This window comes from Sapajus apella, unplaced genomic scaffold (genome assembly GCF_009761245.1).
Source record: "Sapajus apella isolate SASKATOON/1434 unplaced genomic scaffold, GSC_monkey_1.0 scaffold87, whole genome shotgun sequence".
In the NCBI taxonomy this organism is placed as follows: Eukaryota; Metazoa; Chordata; class Mammalia; order Primates; family Cebidae; genus Sapajus; species Sapajus apella.
The window spans coordinates 8,145,787-8,169,312 of NW_022437027.1; the positions used below are offsets into that span (position 1 = coordinate 8,145,787).

The 23,526-nt window shown below is 34.8% G+C and overlaps 1 long non-coding RNA gene across 1 annotated transcript; it reads left to right on the plus strand.

Annotated features, from left to right (window-relative positions):
• Positions 1 to 9,416: 9,416 nt before the first annotated feature.
• LOC116534372 lies at positions 9,417 to 23,268 on the plus strand. The gene is made up of 3 exons (XR_004261689.1): positions 9,417 to 9,427; positions 21,933 to 21,949; positions 23,180 to 23,268. It is a non-coding gene; the product is annotated as an uncharacterized LOC116534372 (long non-coding RNA).
• Positions 23,269 to 23,526: the final 258 nt, after the last annotated feature.

A 23,526-nucleotide genomic window follows, 5' to 3' on the forward strand; every position in this document is an offset into this window, starting at 1 on the left:
TGGATGATTTGCTAACATTGGTCATATAATAGGCCAAAAGGAAACCTCAACAAATTTCAGAGAATTGATATCTTGCAGATTATGTTGTCTAGCACAATAAAATAAAGTTAAAAGTTATTGATAGAAAACTATACAATTCTCTAAACTGGTAGATTTTAAAAGATTACTGTTAAATGATTTTTTACATGAGAAAGCACATCAAAGATTAGACATAATTAGAACTAAAAAATAACAAAAATGCTACATATCCATATTTGAGAAGCAACAAAAATGACAAATTCGGGGAAATTTAAACCATTACATATTTTTATAAGAAAGGCTAAAAATTAATGAGCACAGCAACCAATTCATAGTGTTAGAAAAAAAGAATATAACCTGAAGAAATTAGAATGAGATAACAAAGAGCTAAAATTATTTAAATAGAAGAAAGAAAAATAATTTAATTACTAAGTGATACAAATAAAATACACATCAAGAAAAAGAAAGAAACAAAAATGAACTCAAGACATAACTTTCAGTAATAAAAAGTGTAAAAGTATAATATGGAAAATTTTGAACTAAAAATAAATATAAAAACCTAGACAAATTAGATAAACTCTTGGTAAAATGTAACAAACATGATGAGGAAGAAAACTACAGGACAGTTTTCCAGATCGTCTTGGACCAATCCAGTTTTCCCTTTCTCACTTGTTGTCTGGTCTTCTAGTCATATACAGGAGTTCCAAAGAATAACTGTAAAGTGTGCTAGGAAGGCAATATCCTGAGATAGGCGAGAGTTGACTGGAATAGCGCAGGCCCTGTTCTTGTCCCCTAGAAACAGAATGTCCTTAGTGATTTATACCCTATTGCACTTCAGGTATCAATCTAGGATGCGTTGGTTTTAGCAGTCCCTCAGCTGTGGTGCAAGTGGTGTATGCATAGATAATATTCTAGCCACCTTGGGTGGTTTTTCAGAAACGTGGGGGTGGGGAGTTTTGCCATAAATCTTTAGCTTCTGTTGTCCCTTGCTGCCTATCTGTAAGTTACAAGTCCACTGCATGTAACGTGTCTGTGTTTAAGTGTTCTGTCTAACTTGACTCAGGCAAGTAGTAAAAGTGCAGACCAAGATGCAGTGTCCTGAAATGGGAACCAACTCACCATGAACCTGCTTCACAAGTTCAAGAATCTCAGAAGAAAGTATATCTGTAACAAATTGTCTTTCCTCCAAGAAAACACTAATTCTTTGCTATTTTACAAGGTACTCCCACAAGACCAGGTCATTTCACTGTTACAAGAACCATTCCAAAGTATATAAAAAAGAAATAATTCTTCAGTCATCTTATGTATTTATGATAACAAAACAAGACAAAGACAGTACAAGAATGGAAAATCTGAGGCCTTATTAACTCATGATGCTAGACATAAATATAAAAATATTAGCAAACAATTTCCAGTAATTTCTATACATTGATAAATTATGACCAAATTGGACTTATTCTAGAAATTTAACAGATATGATTAACAAATTGATAACTTTATGTTACTATGTTGCAGACTGAAGAAAATATGATTATCTCATTAGATATCATAAAAATGCATGTTATATAATTCAAAGCCCACTAATAAAAAAGTATTTAGAAAATACAAATATTGGGGGAGTTTCTCTCAGGATAAATTATATTTACCATAAACCTACAGAAACTACCATTGTCCTGGGAAAGCATCAAAAAAGCTTAACATTTAGGTAAAGAGCTATATAAAGGTTTTTGTTATCATGTTATCACCTCTTACACTCAAAATGTATAAAGGACCCTTCTGTACTCAGAGTAAAACAAAAACATGAAAAATTGAATTTATGACCATATATGCAGAAAACCAGAGTATCTACGGACAGACTGTTAGAAAAAATGAGTTTAGCTAAGTGGTAGAAGATAAAATAAGTACATAAAAATTGATTTCATTTTATATTTTTATGTGCTACCAACTACCAGTAAGAAATAATAATAATAAGAAACATCTAAGAACATACCTAATTAAAGTTTTTAAAGAAAATATGGAAACTTTTATAAGACCTTCTCAAAAAACATTTTTTAAAGACTTAAATAAAAGGAGAGATATATCATGGCCATGGAGAAGAAGTAATATTATAAAGATGTTCTTTCTCCTTTAATTGATCTATACATTGAATGCAGTTTTATCAATCTTCCTATAGGTCTGTGTGTTTGTGGGGATGTGTGTGTGTGTCTAACTTGACAAGCTAATTCTAACACTTTTATGGAAGAATACAAGAGCAAGTGATCAATACTAGACAAAATAGTTCAAGGCAAAACATTTCCTATGAGACATTAAATCTTGGTCTACATATATAAAAAATAAAGTATTATAAAATTGATTCAGGGTTAAAAATATTTACAAATGCAACAGACTAGAGAGATCCAAAACCAACCAAATGACGAATGCAGAAATTTTTCTCACTTCTCTGTTTCTACCACCTAAAGTATAATTGACATATAGTAAGTGCTCATTAAATATTTCCTTAATGGATTTTGCATACTCTCTGGCATATGTGGCCCTGCTAATAAGTGGGAGAAAGATGTAACTGTTTGATAAATTATTCTGGGATTATTGGTTACTTCTGTATAACAAACTCCTTATCAAATTCTATATATAGAAACAAATTCAATTAGCATTGAATATTTAAAATTTGTAAAAATCATAATTTTAGGTTTAAAAATATAGAATATATATATATCATATTAAAGGATGTTTAAACTAGACACAAATATTTAAAAATTCAAAGTTTAAAAATTAATTGAATATATTGATATTAAGATACCCTCATCAATGGGCACTATGTGGCAAGGTAAACTATACTCTGCAGAAAGTATTTGAATCATATGCAACTGAGAAAAATAATTGTACAGAATATATAAAAAGCACTTACAAGTCAGTAAGAAATAACCCAATATAAAAATGGGCAAATAATATAAATAGGCAATATTTATAAAAACCAAATGGTAAATTTGTAAACAGACTCACTCCTCTTAGTAATCAGATAAGTAGTAATTAATGCTGTGATATACCATGTTATTTATATCGACCAGAGTGATGAAATTTGGACTTACAATAAATAAACGCAAAATTTTGGTGAGCATATGGGTTAAATGAGAACCTTTGTATATTGTTATCAGGAGTATAAATTAGTACAATCCCTTTAGAAAATAATTTTACATTATGTTTTAGGTCTGAAGATTCTTATTCTTTACAACACAGTAATTTCACTTCTAGGTCCATATCATAGAGGACTTTTACATATGTGTACCACAAAATCTGCAGAAAAATACTCCTTGTACTTTGCTCTTAAAGGGAATAACTAAACAATTGCAATATTTATCAACAGGAGAATTGATAAAGTGTAGAATAATCTCAGAATGAAATGTTAGATCACAATGAAATTAAAGTATAGCCATATGCAACCACATGAATGAGTTTAAAAATGCTGCTGAGGTTTTCTAAATATACAATTATGCTATCTGCAAATGGAGACAATTTGACTTCCTCCTTTCCTAATTGAATATCTTTTATTTCTTTTTCTTGCCTAATTGCTCTGGCTAGAACTTCCAATACTATATTGAATAGGAGTGGTGAGAGAGGGCATCCTTATCTAGTGCCAGATTTCAAAGGGAATGCTTTCAGTTTTTTTCCACTAAGTATGATATTGGCTGTGGGTTTGTCATAAATAGCTTTTATTATTTTGAGGTACATTCCATTTTAATACCTTAGTTTATTGAGAGTTTTTAACATAAAGGGCTGCTGAATTTTGTTGAAGGCCATCTCTGCATCTGTTGAGATAATCATGTGGTTTTTGTCTTTGGTTCTGTTTATGTGATGATTACATTTATAGATTGGTGTATGTTGAACCAGCCTTTCATCACCAGGATAATGCCTACTTGATCTTGATGGATAAGCTTTTTGATGTGCTGTTGGATTGTTTGCCATTATTTTATTGAAGATTTTTGCATAGATGTTCATCATGGATATTGGCCTGAAATTTTCTTTTTCAGTTTTGTCTCTGCCAGGTTTTGGTAACTTCTTCCTGGTTTAGTCTTGGGGAGGGAGGTGTAAGTGTCCAGGAATTTATCCATTTCTTCTAGATTTACTAACTTATATGCATAGAGGTGTTTGTAGTAATCTCTGATGGTGGTTTGTATTTCTGTGGATTTGGTGATGATATCTTCTTCATCATTTTTTATTCTGTCTATTTGATTCTTCTCTCTTTTCTTCTTTATTAGTCTGGCTAGCAGTCTCTTTTGTTGATAATTCAAAAAATCAGCTTCTAAATTCATTTATTTTCAAAAGGGGTTTTTGTATCACCATCTCCTTCAGTTCTGCTCTAATCTCATTTATTGCCTTCTGCTAGCTTTTGAGTTTGTTTGCTCTTGCTTTTCTGGTTCTTTTAATTGTGATGTTAGGGTTTTGGTTTTAGATCTTTCCTGCTTTCTCTTGTGAGCATTTAATGGTATAAATTTCCCTCTACATACTGCTTTAGCTGTGTTTCAGAGATTCTGGTATGTTGTATCTTTGTTCTCATTGGTTTCAAAGAACATCTTTATTCCTGCCTTCATTTCTTATTTATCTAATAATCATTTAGGAGCAGTTTGTTCAGTTTCCATGTAGTTGTGCAGATTTGAGTGAATTTCTTAATCCTGAGTTCTAATTTGGTTGCACTGTGGTCTGAGAGACTGGCTGTTATGATTTCTGTTCTTTTGCATTTGCTGAGGAGTGATTTACTTCCATATATATGGTCAATTTTAGAGTAAGTGTGATGTGCTGAGAAGAATGTATATTCTGCCAATTTGGGGTAGAGAGATCTGTAGATATACTAGGTACACATGGTCCGGGTCTGAGTTCAAGTCCTGGATATCCTTGTATATTTAGAAGACCCCATTGTCTCAGCCCAAAATCTCCTAAAGATGAGAAGGAACTTCAGCGAAGTCTCAGGATACAAAATCAGTGTGCAGAAATCACAAGCATTCCTATGCACCAATAGCAGACAGAGACCAAATCATGAGCGAACTCCCATTCACAATTGCTACAAAGAGAATGAAATACCTAAGAATACAACTAATGAGATGTTAAGGACCACATCAAGGAGAACTACAAACCATTGTTCAACAAAATAAGAGAGGACACAAATAGATGCAAAAACATTCCATGCTCACAGTTAGGAAGAATCAATATTGTGAAAGTGGCCATACTGCCAAAAGTTATTTTTAGATTCAATGCTATTTCTATCAAGATACCATTGACCTTCTTCACAGAACTAGGAAAACCAACCTTAAACTTCATATGGAACCAAAAGAGAGCCCACATAGCCAAGACAATCCTAAGGGGGGCGGGGGGGGAAGCTGGAGGCATCACATTACCTGACATCAAACTATACTACAAGGCTACAGGAATCAAAACAGCATGATACTGGTACCAAAACAGAGGTATAGACCAGTGGAAGAGAACAGAGGCCTCGGAAGTAATGCCACACATCTACAACCATCTAATCTTTGACAAACCTGACAAGAGCATGCAATGGGGAAAGGATTCATTGTTTAATAAATGGTGTTGGGAAAACCAGCTAGCCAATGTGCAGATGCTGAAACTGGACCACTTCCTTGCACCCTATAGAAAAATTAACTCCAGATGGATTAAAGATTTAAACATAAGACCTAACACCATAAAAACCCTAGAAGAAAACCTAGGCAAATACCATTCAGGACTTAGGCATGGGCAAGGACTTCATTACTAAAACACCAAAAGCAATGGCAACAAAAGCCAAAATAGACAATTGGGATCTAGTTAACCTTAAGAGCTTCTGCACAGCAAAAGAAACTATCATTAGAGTGAACCAACAATCAAGAGAATGGGAAAAACTTTTGCTATCTACCCATCTGGTAAAGGGCTAATATCCAGAATCTACAAAGAACTAAAACAAATTTACAAAAAAAAAAAAAAAAAAACACACAAAAACATCAAAAAGTAGCAAAGGATATGAACAGACACTTTTCAAAAGAAGACATTTATGCAGGCAACAAACATGAGAAAATGCTAATCATCACTGGTCATTAGAGAAATGCAAATTAAAACCACATTGATATACCATCTCATGCCAGTTAGAATGGAGGTCATTAAAAAATCTGGAGACAACAGATGCTGGAGAGGATGTGGAGAAATAGGAATGTTTTTGCACTGTTGGCGGGAGTGTCAATTAGCTCAATCATTGTGGAAGACAGTGTGGCAATTCCTCAAGGATCTAGAGATAGAAATACCATTTGACCCACAAATCCCATTACTGGATATATGTCCAATGGATTATAAATCATTCTATCATAAAGCTACATGTACATGTATGTTCATTGCAACACTGTTTACAATAGCAAAGACTTGGAACCAACCCAAAATGCCCATCTAAGATAGACTGGATAAAGCAAATGTGGCACATATACACCATGGAATACTATGCAGCCATAAAAAATGAAGAGTTCATGTCCTTTGCAGGGACATGGATGAAGCAGCAAACTGACAGAAGAACAGAAAATCACACACAGCATGTTCTCACTCATAACTGATTGTTGAACAATGAGAACACATGGACACAGGGAGGGGAACATCACACACTGTGGCCTGTTGAGGGGTCAGAAAACTAGGAGAGGGATAGCAGGGGATGGGGGGATTGGGGAGGGATAACACTAGGAGAAATTCATAATGTAGATGATGTGGGGGATGGATGCAGTAAACCACCATAGCATGTGTATACCTGTGTAACAATCCTGCACTGTCTGCACATGTACCCCAGTGCTTAAAATATAATTTTAAAAAAATTAAAAAATAAAAATGCTGAGTGATATGTCATCAAACTATTTTTTAAAGTAGAAAAAAATGGTTACTATAAATTTCAGTAGTGTTACTTATGTTGGAAAGAAGAGTGGGACTGAGGAGACACATACCCATTGAAGCCACACCACTGGTAATGCTCTATTTCATGAGTAGATTGGTGTGACTATAAGTATTTTTTCCTTCTTTATGCCTTATAAACCAGTGGTTCCCATCTTTTTGGCACCAGGGATTGATTTCATGGAAGACAATTTTTCCACAGATTGGTGGGGGGATGTTTTCAGGAGGAAACTTATCCCAGATCATCAGGCATTAGATTCTCATAACGAGCACACAGCTTAGATCCCTCACACACTCAGTTCACAATAGGGTTTGTGCTCATAGAAGAATCTAATCATGCTGCTGATCTGACAGGAGACAAAGCTTAGATGGTAATGTTGGCCTGCTCACTGCTCACCTACTACAATGCGAACCCATTCCTAACACAACATGGCCCATTACTGGTCTGTGGCCTGGGGGTTGAGGAACTTTGTAATATAACCCAATTAAGTCTGTATCAAATATTACATAATTGAAGCCATTTTGGAGTACTCATAAAATCTACACATAAGGACAGCATAAAGTGATCTAATAAAGAGTAAATTGTTAATAACATACAGCACAAGTTACTTCTTTAATTCTAAATTTGTGAGACGAAAATAACTATTGTTTTGAAAAGAAAATTTTATCATAACAATAATACAGTTTTAAATTCATATCAATATATATTTGCGTTACATATTTTCTTTTTTTTCTTTATTTTTTGGCCTTTCTTTTTTAAAATATATTTTATTGCATTTTAGGTTTTGGGGTACATGTGAAGAACATGCAGGATTGTTGCATAGGTACATACATGGCAATCTAGTTTGCTACCTTCCTCCCCATCACCTATATCTTGCATTTCTCCCCATGTTATCCCTCCCTAACTCCCCAGCCCCTGCTGTCCCTCCCCTAGTTCCCCCCAACAGACCTCAGTGTGTGATGCTTCCCTCCCTGTGTCCATGTGTTCTCATTGTTCAACACCCATCTATGAGTGAGAACATGTGGTGTTTGATTTTCTGTTCTTTTGTCAGTTTGCTGAGAATGTTGGTTTCGAGGTTCATCCATGACCCTAAAAGGACACGAACAAATCTTTTTTTATAGCTGCATAGTATTCCATGGTGTATGTGTGCCACATTTTCCCTGTCTAGTTCATCATCAATGGGCATTTGGGTTGGCTCCCAAGTCTTTGCTATTATAAACAGTGCTGCAGTGAACATTCATGTACCTGTGTCCTTATAATAGAACAATTTATAATCCTTTGGATATATACCCAGTAATGGGATTGCTGGGTCAAGTGGAATTTCTATATCTAGATACTTGAGGAATCATCACACTGTCTTCCACAGTGGTTGAACTAATTTATACTCCCACCAACACTATAAAAGTATTCCTATTCCTCCACATCCTCTCCAACATCTGTTGTCTCCAGATTTTTTAATGATTGCCATTCTAACTGGTGTGAGTTAGTATCTCAATGTAGTTTTGATTTGCATCTCTCTAATGACCAGTGATGATGAGCATTTTTCCATATGTTTGTTGGCCTCATATATATCTTCTTTCATAAAGTGTCTGTTCATAGCCTTCACCCACTTTTGAATGGGCTTTTTTTTTCTCTTGTAAATCTGTTTTTGTTCTTTGTAGATTCTGAATATTAGCCCTTTGTCAGATGGGTAGATGGCAAAAAATTTTTCCTATTCTGTTGGTTGCTGATTCACTCTAATGATTGTTTCTTTTGCTGTGCAGAAGCTCTTGAGTTTAATTAGGTCCCATTTGTCTATTTTGGCTTTTGTTGCCATTGCCTTTGGTGTTTTAGTCATAAAGTCCTTGCCTATACCTTTGTCCTGAATGGTTTTGCCTAGATTTTCTTGTAGGGTTTTCATGGTATTAGGTCTTATGTTTAAGTCTTTAATCCACCTGGAGTTAACTTTAGTGTAAGGTGTCAGGAAGGGGTCCAGTTTCTGCTTTCTGCACATGGCTAGCCAGTTTTCCCAACACCATTTATTAAACAGGGAATCCTTTCCCCATTGCATGTTTTTGTCAGGCATGTCAAAGATCAGATGGTTGTAAATGTGTGGCATTTCCTCTGAGACCTCTGTTCTGTTCCATTGATCTATATCTCTGTTTTGGTACCAGTACCAAGCTGTTTTGATTACTGTAGCCTTGTAGTATTGTTTGAAGTCAGGTAGTGTGAGGCCTCCAGCTTTGTTCTTTTTGCTTAGAATTGACTTGGCTATGTGGGCTCTCTTTTGGTTCCATATGAAGTTTAAGGTGGCTTTTCCCAATTCTGTGAAGAAGGTCATTGGTAACTTGATGGGGATAGTATTAAATCTACAAATTACTTTAGGCAGTATGACCATTTTCAGGATATTGATTCTTCCTAACCATGAGCATGGAATGTTTCTCTATCTGTTTGTGTCCTCTCTTATTTCGTTGAGCAGTGGTTTGTAGTTCACTGTGAAGAGGTCCTTTACATTCTTTGTTAGTTATATTCCTAGGTATTTTATTTTCTTTGTAGCAATTGTGAATGGCAGTTTGTTCTTGATTTCACTCTCTTTAAGTCTGTTATTGGTGTATAGGAATGCTTGTGATTTTTGCAAATTGATTTTTGTATCCCAAGATTTTGCTGAAGCTGCTTATGAGTTTCAGGAGATTTTGGGCTGAGGCAATGGGGTCTTCTAAATATACAATCATGTCGTCTTCAAATAGAGACAATTTGACTTCCTTCTTTCCTATTTGAATAACATTTATTTATTTATTTATTTTTGCCTAATTGCTCTGCCTAGAACTTCCAATACCATATTGAATAGGAGTGGTGAGGGAGGGCATCCTTGTCTAGTGCCAGATTTCAAAGGGAATGCTTCTAGTTTTTGCCTATTCCATACGATATTGGCTTTGGGTTTGTCGTTAATAGCTTTTATTATTTTGAGATATGTTCCAGCAATACCTAGTTCATTGAGAGTTTGTAGCATAAAGGGCTGCTGAATTTTGTCAAAGGCCTTCTCTGCGTCTATTGAAATAATCATGTGGTTTTTGTCTTTGGTTCTGTTTATGCAGTGAATTACATTTATAGACTTATGTATGTTGAACCTGCCCTGCATCCCTGGGATGAAGCCTACTTGATCGTGACGGATAAGCTTTTTGATGTGCTGTTGCAATCAGTTTGCCAGTATTTTATTGAAGATTTTTGCATCTATGTTTTTCATGGATATTGGCCTGAAGTTTTCTTTTCTTGTTGAGCCACTGCTTGGTTTTTGTATCAGGATGATGGTTGTCTCATGAAATGATTTGGGAAGGATTTCTTCTTTTGGGGTTGTTTGAAATAGTTTCAGAAGGAGTGGTACCAGCTCCTCTTTGTATGTCTGGTAGGATTAGGCTGTGAAACCATCTGGACTTGGGCTTTTTTTTTGGTAGGCTATTAATTGCTGCCTCAACTTCAGCCCTTGTTACTAGTCTATTCAGGGTTTTGACTTCTTCCTGGTTTAGGCTTGGGAGGAAGCAAGTGTCCAGGAATTTATCGATTTCTTCTAGGTTTACTGGCTTATGTGCATAGAGTTGTTTGTAGTAATCTCTGATGGTAGTTTGTATTTCTGTGAAATCTGTGGTGATATCCCCTTTATCATTTTTTATTGAATCTATTTGATTATTCTCTCTTTTCCTTTGTATTAATCTGGCTAGTGTTCTATTTTGTTGATCTTTTCAAAAAGCCAGCTCCTGGATTAACTGATTTTTTGAAGGGCTTTTTGTGTCTCTATCTCCTTCAGTTCTGCTCTAATCTTAGATATTTCTTGTCTTCTGCTAGGTTTTGAGTTTTTTTGATCTTACTTCTCTAGCTCTTTCAATTTTGATGATAGGGTGTGAATTTTAGATCTTTTCTTGCTTCTCATGTGGGCATTTATTGCTTTATATTTTCCTCTAGACACTGCTTTAAATGTGTCCCAGAGATTCTGGTATGTTGTGTCTTCGTTCTCATTGGTTTTGAAGAACATCTTTATTTCTGCCTTCATTTCATTGTTTATCATGTCAGTATTCAAGATCCTGTTGTTCAGTTTCCTTGATGTTGTGCTGTTCTGAGTTAGTTTCTGAATTCTTAGTTCTAACTTGATTGCACTGTAGTCTGATAGACTGTTTGTTATGATTTCTGTTCTTTTCCATTTGCTCAAGAGTGATTTACTTCGAATTATGTGGTCAATTTTAGAGTAGGTGTCATGTGGTGCTAACAGGAATGTATATTCTATGAATTTGGGGTGGAGAGTTCTGTAGATATCTGTTAGGTTTGCTTGGTCTAAGTATGAGTTCAAGTCCTGTATATCTTTGTTAATTTTCTGTCTCATTGATCTGTCTAATATTGACAGTGGAGTGTTAAAATCTCCCACTATTATTGTGTGGGAGTCAATGTCTCTTTGTAAATCATTATGAACTTGCTTTATGTATCTTGGTGCTCCTGTATTGGGTGCATATGTATTTAGGATCATTAGCTCTTCTTGTTGCATTGACCCTTTTACCATTATGTGATGTCCTTCTTTGTCTCTTTTGATTTTTGTTGGTTTAAAGTGTATTTTATCAGAGACTAGGATTGCAACTCCTGCTTTTTTTTTTTTTTTGGCTCTCCATTTGCTTGTTTAATCTTCCTCCATCCCTTTATTTTGAGCCTATGTGTATCCTTGCATGTGAGATGGCTTTCCTGGATACAGCACACTGATGGGTTTTGAGTTTTTATCCAGTTTGCCAGTCTGTGCCTTTTGATTGGGGCATTTAGCCCATTTACTTTTAAGGTTAATATTGTTATGTGTGAATTTGATCCTGCCATTTTGATGCTAGCTGGTTGTTTTGCCTGTTAGTTGATGCGGTTTTTTCATTGTGTCGATGCTTTTTACCATTTGATATGCTTTTGGAGTGGCTGGTACTTGTTGTTCCTATGTTTAGTGCTTCTTTCAGGAGCTCTTTTAAAGCAGGCCTGGTGATGATGAAATCTCTGAATAATTGCTTGTTCGTAAAGGATTGTATTTCTCCTTCACTTATGAAAATCAGTTTGGCTGGATATGAAATTCTAGGTTAAAAGTTCTTTTCTTTTAGGATGTTGAATATTGGTCCCTACTGTCTTCTGGCTTGTAGTGTTTCTGGTGAGAGATCCTCTGTGAGTCTGATGGGCTTCCCTTTGTGGATAACCTGAACTTTCTCTCTGGCTACCCTTAGTATTTTCTCCTTCATTTCAACCCTGGTGAATCTGACGATTATGTGCCTTGGGGTTGTTCTTCTTGAGGAATATCTTTGTGGTGGTCTCTGTATTTCCTGGACTTGAATATTGGCCTGCCTTCCTAGACTGGGGAATTTCTCCTGGATAATATCCTGAAGAGTGTTTTCCAGCTTGGATTCATTCTCTCTGTCCCATTCAGGTACACCTATCAAAAGTAGAGTAGGTCTTTCCACATAATCCCATATTTCTTGGAGGCTATGTTCATTTCTTTTTACTCTTTTTTATCTAATCTTGCCTTCTCATTTGATTTCATTGAGTTGACCTTCGACCTCTGATAGCCTTTCTTCTGCTTGGTCACTTTGGCTATTGAACCTTTTGTATGCTTCACTAAGTTTTCGTGTTGTGTTTTTCAGCTTCAAAAATTCATTTATATTCCTCTCTAAGCTGTTTATTCTCATTAGCATTTTGTCAAGTCCTTTTCCAAGGCTCTTAGTTTCTTTGCATTGGATTAGAATACGTTCTTTTAGCTCAGAGGGGTTTGTTATTACCCACCTTCTGAATCCTGTTTCTGTCAATTCATCAGACTTATTCTCCATCCAGCCTTGTTCCCTTGCTGGTGAGTAGTTGTGATCCCTTGGAGGAGGAGAGGTGTTATGGTTTTGTGTGTTTTCATCATTTTTGTGCTGGTTTCTTCCCATCTTTGTGGATTTATTAACATGTGGTCTTTGTAGTTGATGACATTCAGATGGGGTCTCTGAGTGGGCATCCTGTTTGTTGATGATGAAGTTATTTCTTTCTCTTTCTTAGTTTTCTTTCTAACAGCCAGGCCCCTCTGCTGTAGGACAGCTCAAAGTTCACCTCAGACCCTGCTTGGCTGGGGATCATCTGTTATGGCTGTAGAACAGTAAGGGTTGCTGCCAGTTTCTTCTGCTATCTTTGTCCCAGATGGGTACCCGCCAGATGTCGGCCTCAGCTTTTCCTTATAAGGTGACTCTTTGGATATATGGGGCTTGGGGAGGTGCTTGAGGAGACAGTCTGTCCTTTGTAGGAGCTCAAGTGCTCAGCTGTGAGCTCTGTTGTTCCATTCATAGCTTCTGGGCAGGTACATTTAAGTCTGCTGCAGCAGAACTCATAACTGCCTTTTTTTTCTCCTGGTCCTCTGTCCTGGGAAGGTAGGGCTTTATTTATAAGTTTCTGTCATGCTGCTGCCTTTTTTTCAGGGATGCCCTGCTCAGTGAGTAGGTAGCCTAGTCACAGTGTGCCAACACAGGCATTGCTAAGTTGCCATGGGCTCTGCCCAGCTACTGTGTGAACTTCCTTGCAGTTTTGTTTATAGGGGTATAGTTAGAACTGCCTCTGTAATGGTGGACTCTCTCTGCAATGGCGGACTGCCTCTGTAATAGCAGACTGCCTTAGTAATGGCGCACTGCCTCAATAATGGCAGGCTGCCTCGGTAATGGAGGACTACCTCGTTAGTGGTGGAATGCCTTGGTAATGGCGGATGCCCTTCTCCAGCAGAGCTGGACCATCTGGCTCCCTGTTTCAGTCCCCTTTTTATCAGTTGAACAGGCAACTCTGTCTCCCATGCATTCCAGTCACCAGTTGAAAAGGCATCTGGATTTGTGTGAGTTTTTGTGTGGAGACCTGCTGCGCTGGCTGAAACAGCCACGCTGGAGACTCCTGGTGCATTTTTGCTCAGGAATCTCCTGGCCTGGCTCCCTGTTTTAGTCCCCTTTTTTTCAGTTGAATGGGTGACTCTGTCTCCCAGGCATTCCAGTTGCCAGTTGAAAAGGTACCCGGATTTCTGTGAGTTTTTGTGTGGAGGCCTGCTGCACCAGCTGAAACAGCCCTGCTGGAGACTTATGGTGTTTTTCTGCCTGGGAATCTCCTGGCCTGGCTCCCCGTTTCAGTCTGTTTTTTATCAGTTAAACAGGTGACTCTGTCTCCCAGGCATTCCAGTTGCCTGTTGAAATGGTGCCCAGATTTGTGTGAGTTTTTATGTGGAGACCCACCGCACCAGCTGAAACATCCATGCTGGAGACTCGTGGTGTTTTTCCGCCTGGGAATCTTCTCGGCTGTGGGCAATAAAAATTTGTTTGGAAATGTGGTGACCACTCACCCTCTGTGTTTCCGCTGGGAGCTGCAATCCAGAGCTGTTCCTATTCAGCCATCTTGGATCCCTCTTCACCTTACATATTTTCTTCTGAGACACATGTCCTGGTAATGAATACTCATCAAATTGATAAGGAAACAATTTGGGAAAGTGGAAGAGAGGAATCTTTGTGATACTGTTAAAATGTAATTTTATCAATAGGTCCATTTCAGAAGAGCACAGTAAATGAGAGCTTTCAAAATGGAACGTTTTGGCCTCTAGGATATTATAATTATTTTCTCTGAAAATACATATGAATGCAACTAAATTCTAATTTAACTGTAAGAAAAAGATAAATGTAGACATTGTTTTATTCTGAAGACAATTAGCCAATTTTTTATAATGGAAAACTGTGAATAATACTAAGATGTAACCATTGTAAAAAGATTGAACAACATAGGCTTCTAATATTTATTTCTTATTTTTCATTTATAGACTTTTATAATTCTCTAGCATAGATTTATTTTAGTGTCTTATGCTTATGTTGAATAAGTGCTCAGCTTAATATCTGTTAATATTAATTATGATGTCAGTTATGTAATATGGCAGTTGGAAAAACGTCTTTGGCATTTTTCTCCACAATGAAACATAACTAAGGTACTCTTTAGCTTTATGATGTCATCCTCAATCTCCACCCTCGCCCCACAATTTAGCAGTTATGCTTCATCATTTAATCAGAAGCATGGTTTATCTGTTCTCATCCTTGAGCACATTTTCTAAACATAAATTCCAAGAGAAATCTATTAATGGATAATATAGTTGATTTTGCTACTAAAATAATTAAAGAGAGGAGGAAAAAAGAGAAGATATTAGTTTCTGATTTGGGCATTTAAGTGGTGTTGCAGTTCACTGTGAGGAAAATAGATGAAACTAGATGAAAGGAAGTTTTCACAGGGATGTTATAACTTCAGTTTGAGTATAAAATATCTTTGAGACAAACCAGAAGGTGTTATCTGGTGCTGAAACATGAGCCTGACACTAGAGATACATTAGGATGCATTGGTATATAGCTGAAGCATAGATATAGGAGAGCTTTCCCAGGGAGAGAGTTAAAACTGAAAAAAGGCTTAAAGAGAATTGTGAAGAGTGTAGACAAGGATTTAATTTAAAAGTCTGACTCCTGATTTCTGCCCCATAGAGAATTTTATTTAGTAGGTCTAGGGTGAAATTCAGAAACTTGTTTTTGTCAAGGAGATGTTCTCTGGACTACATCTTAAGAGGGGCTAAATAACAAGGGAGGACTACTCTTTTGCCTCCTGTGTATTAATTGTATACTTTCATCATATTACACTTTATTTCTAAAGTAGTTTCATATATCTTTATTAAATGACTAAGGAAGTCTTGAAGGAACATTATGACACACAACAGGGTTTGTAAACATTTTCAACTATGAAAGAAAGCACAGTGTTGGTGGGCGCAGTGGCTCATACCTGTAATCCCAGCACTTTCGGAGGCCAAGGCAGGCGGATCACTTGAGGTCAGGAGTTCAAGACCCGCCTGACCAATATGGTGAAGCCCCGTCTCTACTAAAAATACAAAAATTAGCCAGTTGTGATGGCATGTGCCTGTAATCCCAGCTACTCAGGAGAATTGCTTAAACCTGGGAGGCGGAGGTTGCATTGAGCTGACATCGTGCCATTGCACTCCAGCCTGGGCAATACAATAAGAGCAAGACTCGAATCAAAAAAAAAAAAAAAAAAAAAAAAGTGCGGTGTAAAAGAAAACTATACCTACCTATTCAATTGAAAATTGCTAATTTAAATTCAGCATGATTATTTGTAACTACAAAAAATACTGCAAAAACATATGCATTCCCTATATAGAAATTATTTCTATAAACATTTAGTGTATCTTTGAATGTTGTGTTAAGAAACATCCATCCAGTTTATGAAGAAAAACTTTGTGGCAAAACACAAGATCATTTATTTGGATGAATTACAATAGGAATGCATGACTAAATTATTAGCTTATCCCTTTATCTGATTTTTGTGGATTCAAGTCACTCCAGAACAATCTAGCAGAAAGAATCTGCTGTAAAAGATAATGACAAAAATACCCTTATTGAACAGTATACTAGTCAAATATGCTCCACTTGGCTTGAAATTTAAGTATTTTGAATGCATTGGTTTTTACCAAGACAGATGCTTAATTTAAGACAAAATCACAGTCTTAGTTTAATCTGTTCTTGTCATTATAAACTTGGATTTTTTTATTGGAAAAATATTGTATATTTATATTGTCATTCTTTTGTTAATAATATGAAAAAGTAGAATGATGAGATACAACAGGTATTGAATTCAAAGCCACATAATAAGAAATCATGCTGAGAATAGCATATTAATAGAGAACAGATGAAATGCAGTTAGACTTTTCATTTTCCTAAGAAACAAATTTAAAATCTGCTGTATTTTAGAAAAATCCTTGACTGAAGCATTCAAAATTACAAAGGACACTTTTTTTTTTAACCTTGTTCCATAATAAGATGAAGACAAGGAGATACTTGATAAAAATAAGGAGCAGTAAATTCAGAACAAATTGAGGTAAATAATGCCTTATGAATGTGTATAGTCAACCTGTGAAATTCATTGACCGAAGAGGTCACTGAGTCAAATACTGTGGTTGAGTTTAAAAAACAGCTGGGTAATTTTATGACCACTAATAGCTTAGGGAGCTCTTTCCAGCAAGCGGATAATGATAAGGGTAATCAAATCTCTTGTTTCAGGATGTAAGTTACCAATGCGGGGCTGTTCAGTTCCATGCCTTACCTTTGTCCTCTGGATACTTCTCATAAACACCCACCTTCAGGGAAGTACAATGATGGACACAAATGTTGCTATTCAGCACTTTTATGCCGACATTTATAGATGCCTGTGTGTTCTTTCACCTTCATCTGAAGTATCAGCCTCTGAAACATAGGAGCTAGTATAACTCTGGTTTGGGAAATAATGTCCTCCATAATGATAATCAAGATAATCATTTATGCTTTTAGTGAGTGCCCTAGAATATCATTCTCACAATTTCTGAATTTATCAAACCAAAATAATTAGAAGGCAATAATTACATTTCAGGGGAAGGGGGCTCAATAGTGTTAATTTTGTATACCATTATATAAAGTGGTATCAGTAAAGTTATGATTTTTTAACACTTCATTCTAAATGCATCAAAAATTTTAAAACAACATTCATTGAGTGTTAAACTGTGTTTCACATTTTACTATTAATTGGATTACACTACCCCATAAGTCTAATCATTGTGGCAGATTAACCCTTTTTATTTTTAATCAAGGTCAAAATTCAAATTTTATTATTTGAATCACTATTTTTCCAAAATAGAAAACTTTACAAAAACACAAAACACAAAACCACTTGTGATCTTAAAATACAGGACAACTATTACTGTATGAGTATATATCTGCCCATATACAATCATTTATATATTTTTTGTTTGGATGTATAAAGTTGGGAGTATGCTATGTATACTATTCTATAACATTCTTTTAATTACAGTTCATGAATAATTTTCTATGTAATTAAATATTTTTGAAGCCTATTATCATATTAATATACTCTATTTTACCAATTTGTTTTTGGACAATTTGGTTGTCTGTAAGTTTTTACTACCATAAATCTAAAGATGTGTGATTATTTATTATTGCTGGTTCAAAGTAAATGCACCTTATTTTTAAGTATTTTGATTGATACTGCCAAATCATTTTTCAGAAAAAAATTTCATTATTTTACACACTGATTATCAGTTTATGACAGTATAATTTCCCTCACATAAACAATGGAAAAAATATACATACATACATATATGTGTATGTGTGTGTGTGTGTGTGTGTGTGTATATATGTGTATGTAACCTTTAATATTATGACCATATAAAAAGAGGAATCTCATTAGTAATTAAATTTTCACACCTTTGATCATTTGCAGTGTTAATACTTTTTTGTAAGTTTATTAATCATTGTATTTCTTTTTTGGTGAATTGCCAGTTCATCTTATTTTGCTACTTTAAAAATGTGGATGTTTAACATTTTTCTTATATATAGACATTCTGTTTTTATTAAGGATACTAAAACTATCAGTATATATTTCTCATTTTTTTGTTTACTCTCGATTTTACTTATGACATATTATACAAGAATTTTATATTCTTGTACAGCCATAGGTATGAATTTGTTAACCAGTTTGCAATTTCTTCATATGAAGATATATCTATTCTATTAATATTTATCTCTACTTTCTTCTGATATTAGGTAAAATAGAGTAAGTTGATCCTGCTTTTTTTCTTCAATACATATTTCCATATAAGCATATTTTCCTTCCCTTGCTTGTTTAAATAATATTTTATTGTGTATCATATTAATACCAATAATTAAACTGACCTCTGAAATTTCTGTTGATTTCTTATTTATTCCTGAATTTACTGTAAAATATTTAATTTTATGTTGTATTTAAATGTTTGAGAAAAAAATCAATTTTTATTTTTCTCAGAATGTTCAATTAATTTGTTTCTTAGTAAAACCTGGTCCTTTTATTTATTTTTAGAATGAATTAAGAAACAAATTATTTTAAATTATTCTCATAATACTTCATCTTGTTAATTTTTGGCTACATACACTAAGGTAGCTGTTTTATATAATTTAATAAATTTCATAGGTATATCTAATTATTTCTCCACATTTTTGATGTTTATTAGTGGATGTCTTGTGTTTTTGTATTACTACAAATAAAATGCATTTCTCCTGTATTTTCTCATTGAATAGTAGGGGTATATAGAGAAATTCTTGATTTTAGTTTATTTTAAAATAACTTCTTTTCATTAGTGATTGAAATCTAAATAATTTTAAATGTGTTTTATGAATATTATAGGTAGGCTATACTATCATCTGAATACATATATCCATATTTATGATACATATGATGATGCTATAAGCATACATATTTGAATATATTTAGATGATTGTATATATACACACATATGTGTATATTTACACACACACACACACGCTTTTTTTTTTTTTTAACAGTTTTACCTTCATACCAAAGTTAATAGAGCAGAAAGCACAGGATTCCTCTATGCCCTCTAACCCTGCTATCAACATCCTGTTCTAGAATGGTACGCTTGTTAACAAGTGATGAATTTACCCTGATACATCATTATCACTCAAAGTCCACAGTTTACATTAAGGGGTTCATTCTTGGTGTTTTACAGTCTATGGGTGTTGACAAATGTATAATGACATTTACTACCACTGTAATATTATTCAGAGTAGTTTCATTACACTAAAAATCATCTATGTTCTGCCTATTCATACTTCCCTCCCCTACAACCCCTGGCAACTACTGATGTATTTTCTATCTTCACAGATTTGTCTTTCTCAGGTGTAGTTGGAATCATGTATTATTTAGCCTTTTCAATTTGACTTCTTTCACTTGGTAATGAGTGAAAGTTTCCTCCATATCTTCTCAAGCCTTAAGAGCTCATTTCTTTTCACTGCTAAATAAAATTCCATCATGAGGATGTTCCACAGTTTATGTATCTATTGACCTATTAAAGGAAATGTTGCTTGCTTTCAAGTTTTGGCAATTATAAATAAAAGTGCTATAAGCCTGCAAGTTTTTGTGTGGACAAAAGTTTTCAGCTCATTTGAATAAATACTAAGACACACAGTGGCTGGATCACTGGTAACAATTTATTTTTGGCAGTACCTGAAAACTGTCCTCCAAAGTGGCTGTACCATTTTGGTTTCTCACCAGCAATGAATGAGACTTCCTGTTGCTGTACATCTTAATTAGCATTTGGTTTTGTCAGTGTTTGAATTTTGACCACTGTAATGGTATGTAGTAGCATCTCATTGTTACTTTATACTACCCCAGTGACCTATGATATTGAGCATCTTTTCATATATTTATTTGCTATCTGTATATTTTCTTTAGTAAGGTGTCAGTAAGGTGTCTGTTTGGATCCTTTTTTTCCATTTTTAAAGCAGGTAGTTTGTTTCATACTGTTAAGTGTTAAGAGTTCTTTGTGTATTTTAAATGAGAATCCTTTATAAGATAAAATTTTTGCAAATATTTCTTTCCAGTCTGTGGCTTGTCTTCTTGTTCTCTTAACAATGGCTTTAGCAGAGCAGAAGGCTTTAATTTCAACAAAGTTCAGCTTTTTCATTACTACTTTCATGGATAGTGCCTTTAGGGTTGTATCTAAAAAGTCATTACCATATTCAATATCATCTTGATATTCTATGTTATCTTCAACAAGTTTTATAGTTCTACATTTTACACCTGTGTTTTATAATTCATTTTCAGTTAATTTTTGTGAAAGGTGTTAGGTCTCTGTCTATAGTCACTTTTTTCAATGAGAAGGTCCTGTTTCCAATATTATTTTTTAAAAGACTCTTTTCACTACTATGTTACCGATGCTCTTTTGCCAAAGATCAGTTAACTATATCTGTGTGGGTTTATTTTGGGGGCTATCTCTTCTGTTCCATATTTAATCTATTTGCCTATTTTTAAGCAATATTACACTGCCTTTAACACAGTGGGTATATAGTAAGTCTTGAGGTTGAGTAGTGTCAATCCTTCAACTTTGCTTTTTTGCTTCATTACTGCATTGGTTATTCTGACTCTTTTACCTCTATCTATAAACATTAGAATTGATTTGTTGATATTCAAAAAATAACTTGCTGACATTTTGATGGCAGTGATGTTGAATCTATAGGTCAAGTGAAGATGTGATATTGTGACAATATTGAGACTTCCTGTCTGATTTCTTTCATCACAGTTTGTAGTTTTTCTCATATAGATTCTATTCATATTTCTTTTGGCTTAACCCCTAAGTATTTAATTTCTGGGGGTGTTAATATAAATTGTATTGTGTTTTAAACTTAAGATTCCAATTACTCATCACTGGTATGTAACAAAGAGATTGCATTTTGTATATTATCCTCATATCCTGCAACCTTCATGTAATTCTTTCTTATTTCCAAGAGTGCGTGTCTATTATTCTGAATATGCTATATAGCCAATTATGTCAACTGTGAATAAAGGCAGTTTTACTTTCTTTTCCCAATTTGTATACCTTGTCTCTTCTTTTTTTAAATTTTTAAAAAATTTTTAATTTTCATAGCTATTTATTAGGTGTACATATTTATGGCATACATGAATTGTTTCATTACAGGCATGTAATGTGAAATAAGCACATCAGGAAGAATGGGTTATCCATCCCCTCAAACATTTATCCATTGAGTTGCAAAAATCCAATCACACTTCTTATTTTAAAATGTACAGTTATTTTGATAAGTGTCTATTCATATCCTTTGCCTACTTTTTGATAGGGTTTTCTTTTTCTTGTAAATTTGTTTAAGTTCCTTGTAGATTCTTGATATTAGCCCTTTGTCAGATGGATAGATTGCAAAAAATTTCTCTCATTCTGTAGGTTGCCTGTTGGCTCTGATACTAGTTTATTTTGCTGTGTACCAACACTGTGGTTTAATTAGATCCCATTTGTCAATTTTGCTTTTGTTGCCAATGCTTTTGGTGTTTTAGTCATGAAGTCCTTGCCCATGCCTATGTCCTGAATGGTATTGCCTAGGCATTGTTCTAGGGTTTTATGGTTTTAGGTCTTATGTTTAAGTCTTTAATCCATCTGGAGTTAATTTTTATAGAAGGTGTAAGTAAGGGGTCCAGTTTCAGTTTTCTGCATATGGCTAGTCAATTCTCTCAATACTGTCTATTACATAGGGAATACTTTCCCCACTGCTTGTTTTTGTCAGGTATGTCAAAGATCAGATGGTTGTTGATGTGTGTTGTTATTTCTGAGGCCTCTGTTCTGTTCCATTGGTCTGTATATCTGTTTTGGTACCAGTACCATGCTGTTTAGGTTACTGTAACCTTGTAGTGTAGTTTGAAGTCAGGTAGTATGATGCCACCAGCTTTGTTCTTTTTGTTTAGGATTGCCTTGGCTCTATGGATTCTTTTTTGGTTTTATATAAATTTAAAGTAGTTCATTCTACTTCTGTGGAGAAAGTGAATGGTGGCTTGTTGGGGATAGCATTGAATCTATAAATTACTGTGGGCAGTGTGGTCATTTTCACGATATTCATTCTTCCTATCCATTAGAGCAGGAAATGATTTTCCATTGTTTATTTCCTCTTTTATTTCCTTGAGCAGTTGTTTATAATTATCTTTGAAGAGGTCCTTGACATCCCTTGTAAGTTGTATTCCTAGGTACGTTATTCTTTTTGAGCAATTGTGAATGGGAGTTCACTCATAATTTGGCTCTCTATTATTGATACATATGAATGCTTGTGATTTTTGCACATTGATTTTGTATCCTGACACTTTGCTGAAGTTGCTTATCAGTTTAAGGAGTTTTTGGGCTGAGACACTGGGGTTTTCTAAATACACAATGATGTCATCTGCAAACAGAGATAATTTGACTTCCTCTCTTCCCATTGAAATACTCTTTCTTTTTCTCTTGCCTGATTTCCATGGCCAGAACTTCTAGCACTATGTTGAATAGGAGTGGTGAGAGAATGCATCCTTGTCTGATGAACAGTTTTCAAAGGGAATGCTTCCAGCTTTTGCCCATTCAGTATGATGCTGCTTTCTATATGTGGTAGGCATGCTTCATTGTTTTTTATCCTTTTTTCTTTTGTCTCCTCTGACTGTGTATTTTCAAATAGCCTGTCTTCCAGCTCAATGATTCTTTCTTCTGCTTGATCTATTCTGCTGTAAATGACTTTGATACATTCTTCAGTATTCTAATTGCATTTTTTTAGCTCTGGAATTTCTACTTTATTCTTTTGAATTATATTAATTTCTTTTTTAGATTTGTCTGAGAGAATTATAAATACCTGTATTAATTTTTATCTCCTTTAGTTTCCTCAACACAGCTATTTTGAATTCTCTGCCTGAAAGGTTATATATCTGTTTCTCCAAGAGTTGTCCCTGGTGACTTATTTAGTTCATTTGGTAAGTTCATGTTTTCCTGGATGTTGTTGATACTAATAGATGTAGTTAAGTGTCTGAAATTTAAGAGTCAGGTATTTATTGTGATCTTTATCTGTGATCTTTTTGGGCTTATTTATAGCAGTTTTTTCTTTGAAAGGCTTTCCAGATATTTGAAAGCACTTGGATGTATTAATCTAAGCTGAATCTGCTTCCAGAGGCACCTCAAGCCCAGTAATGCTGTGGTTCTTGCAGACTCATAGTGTTATCTCTTGTTG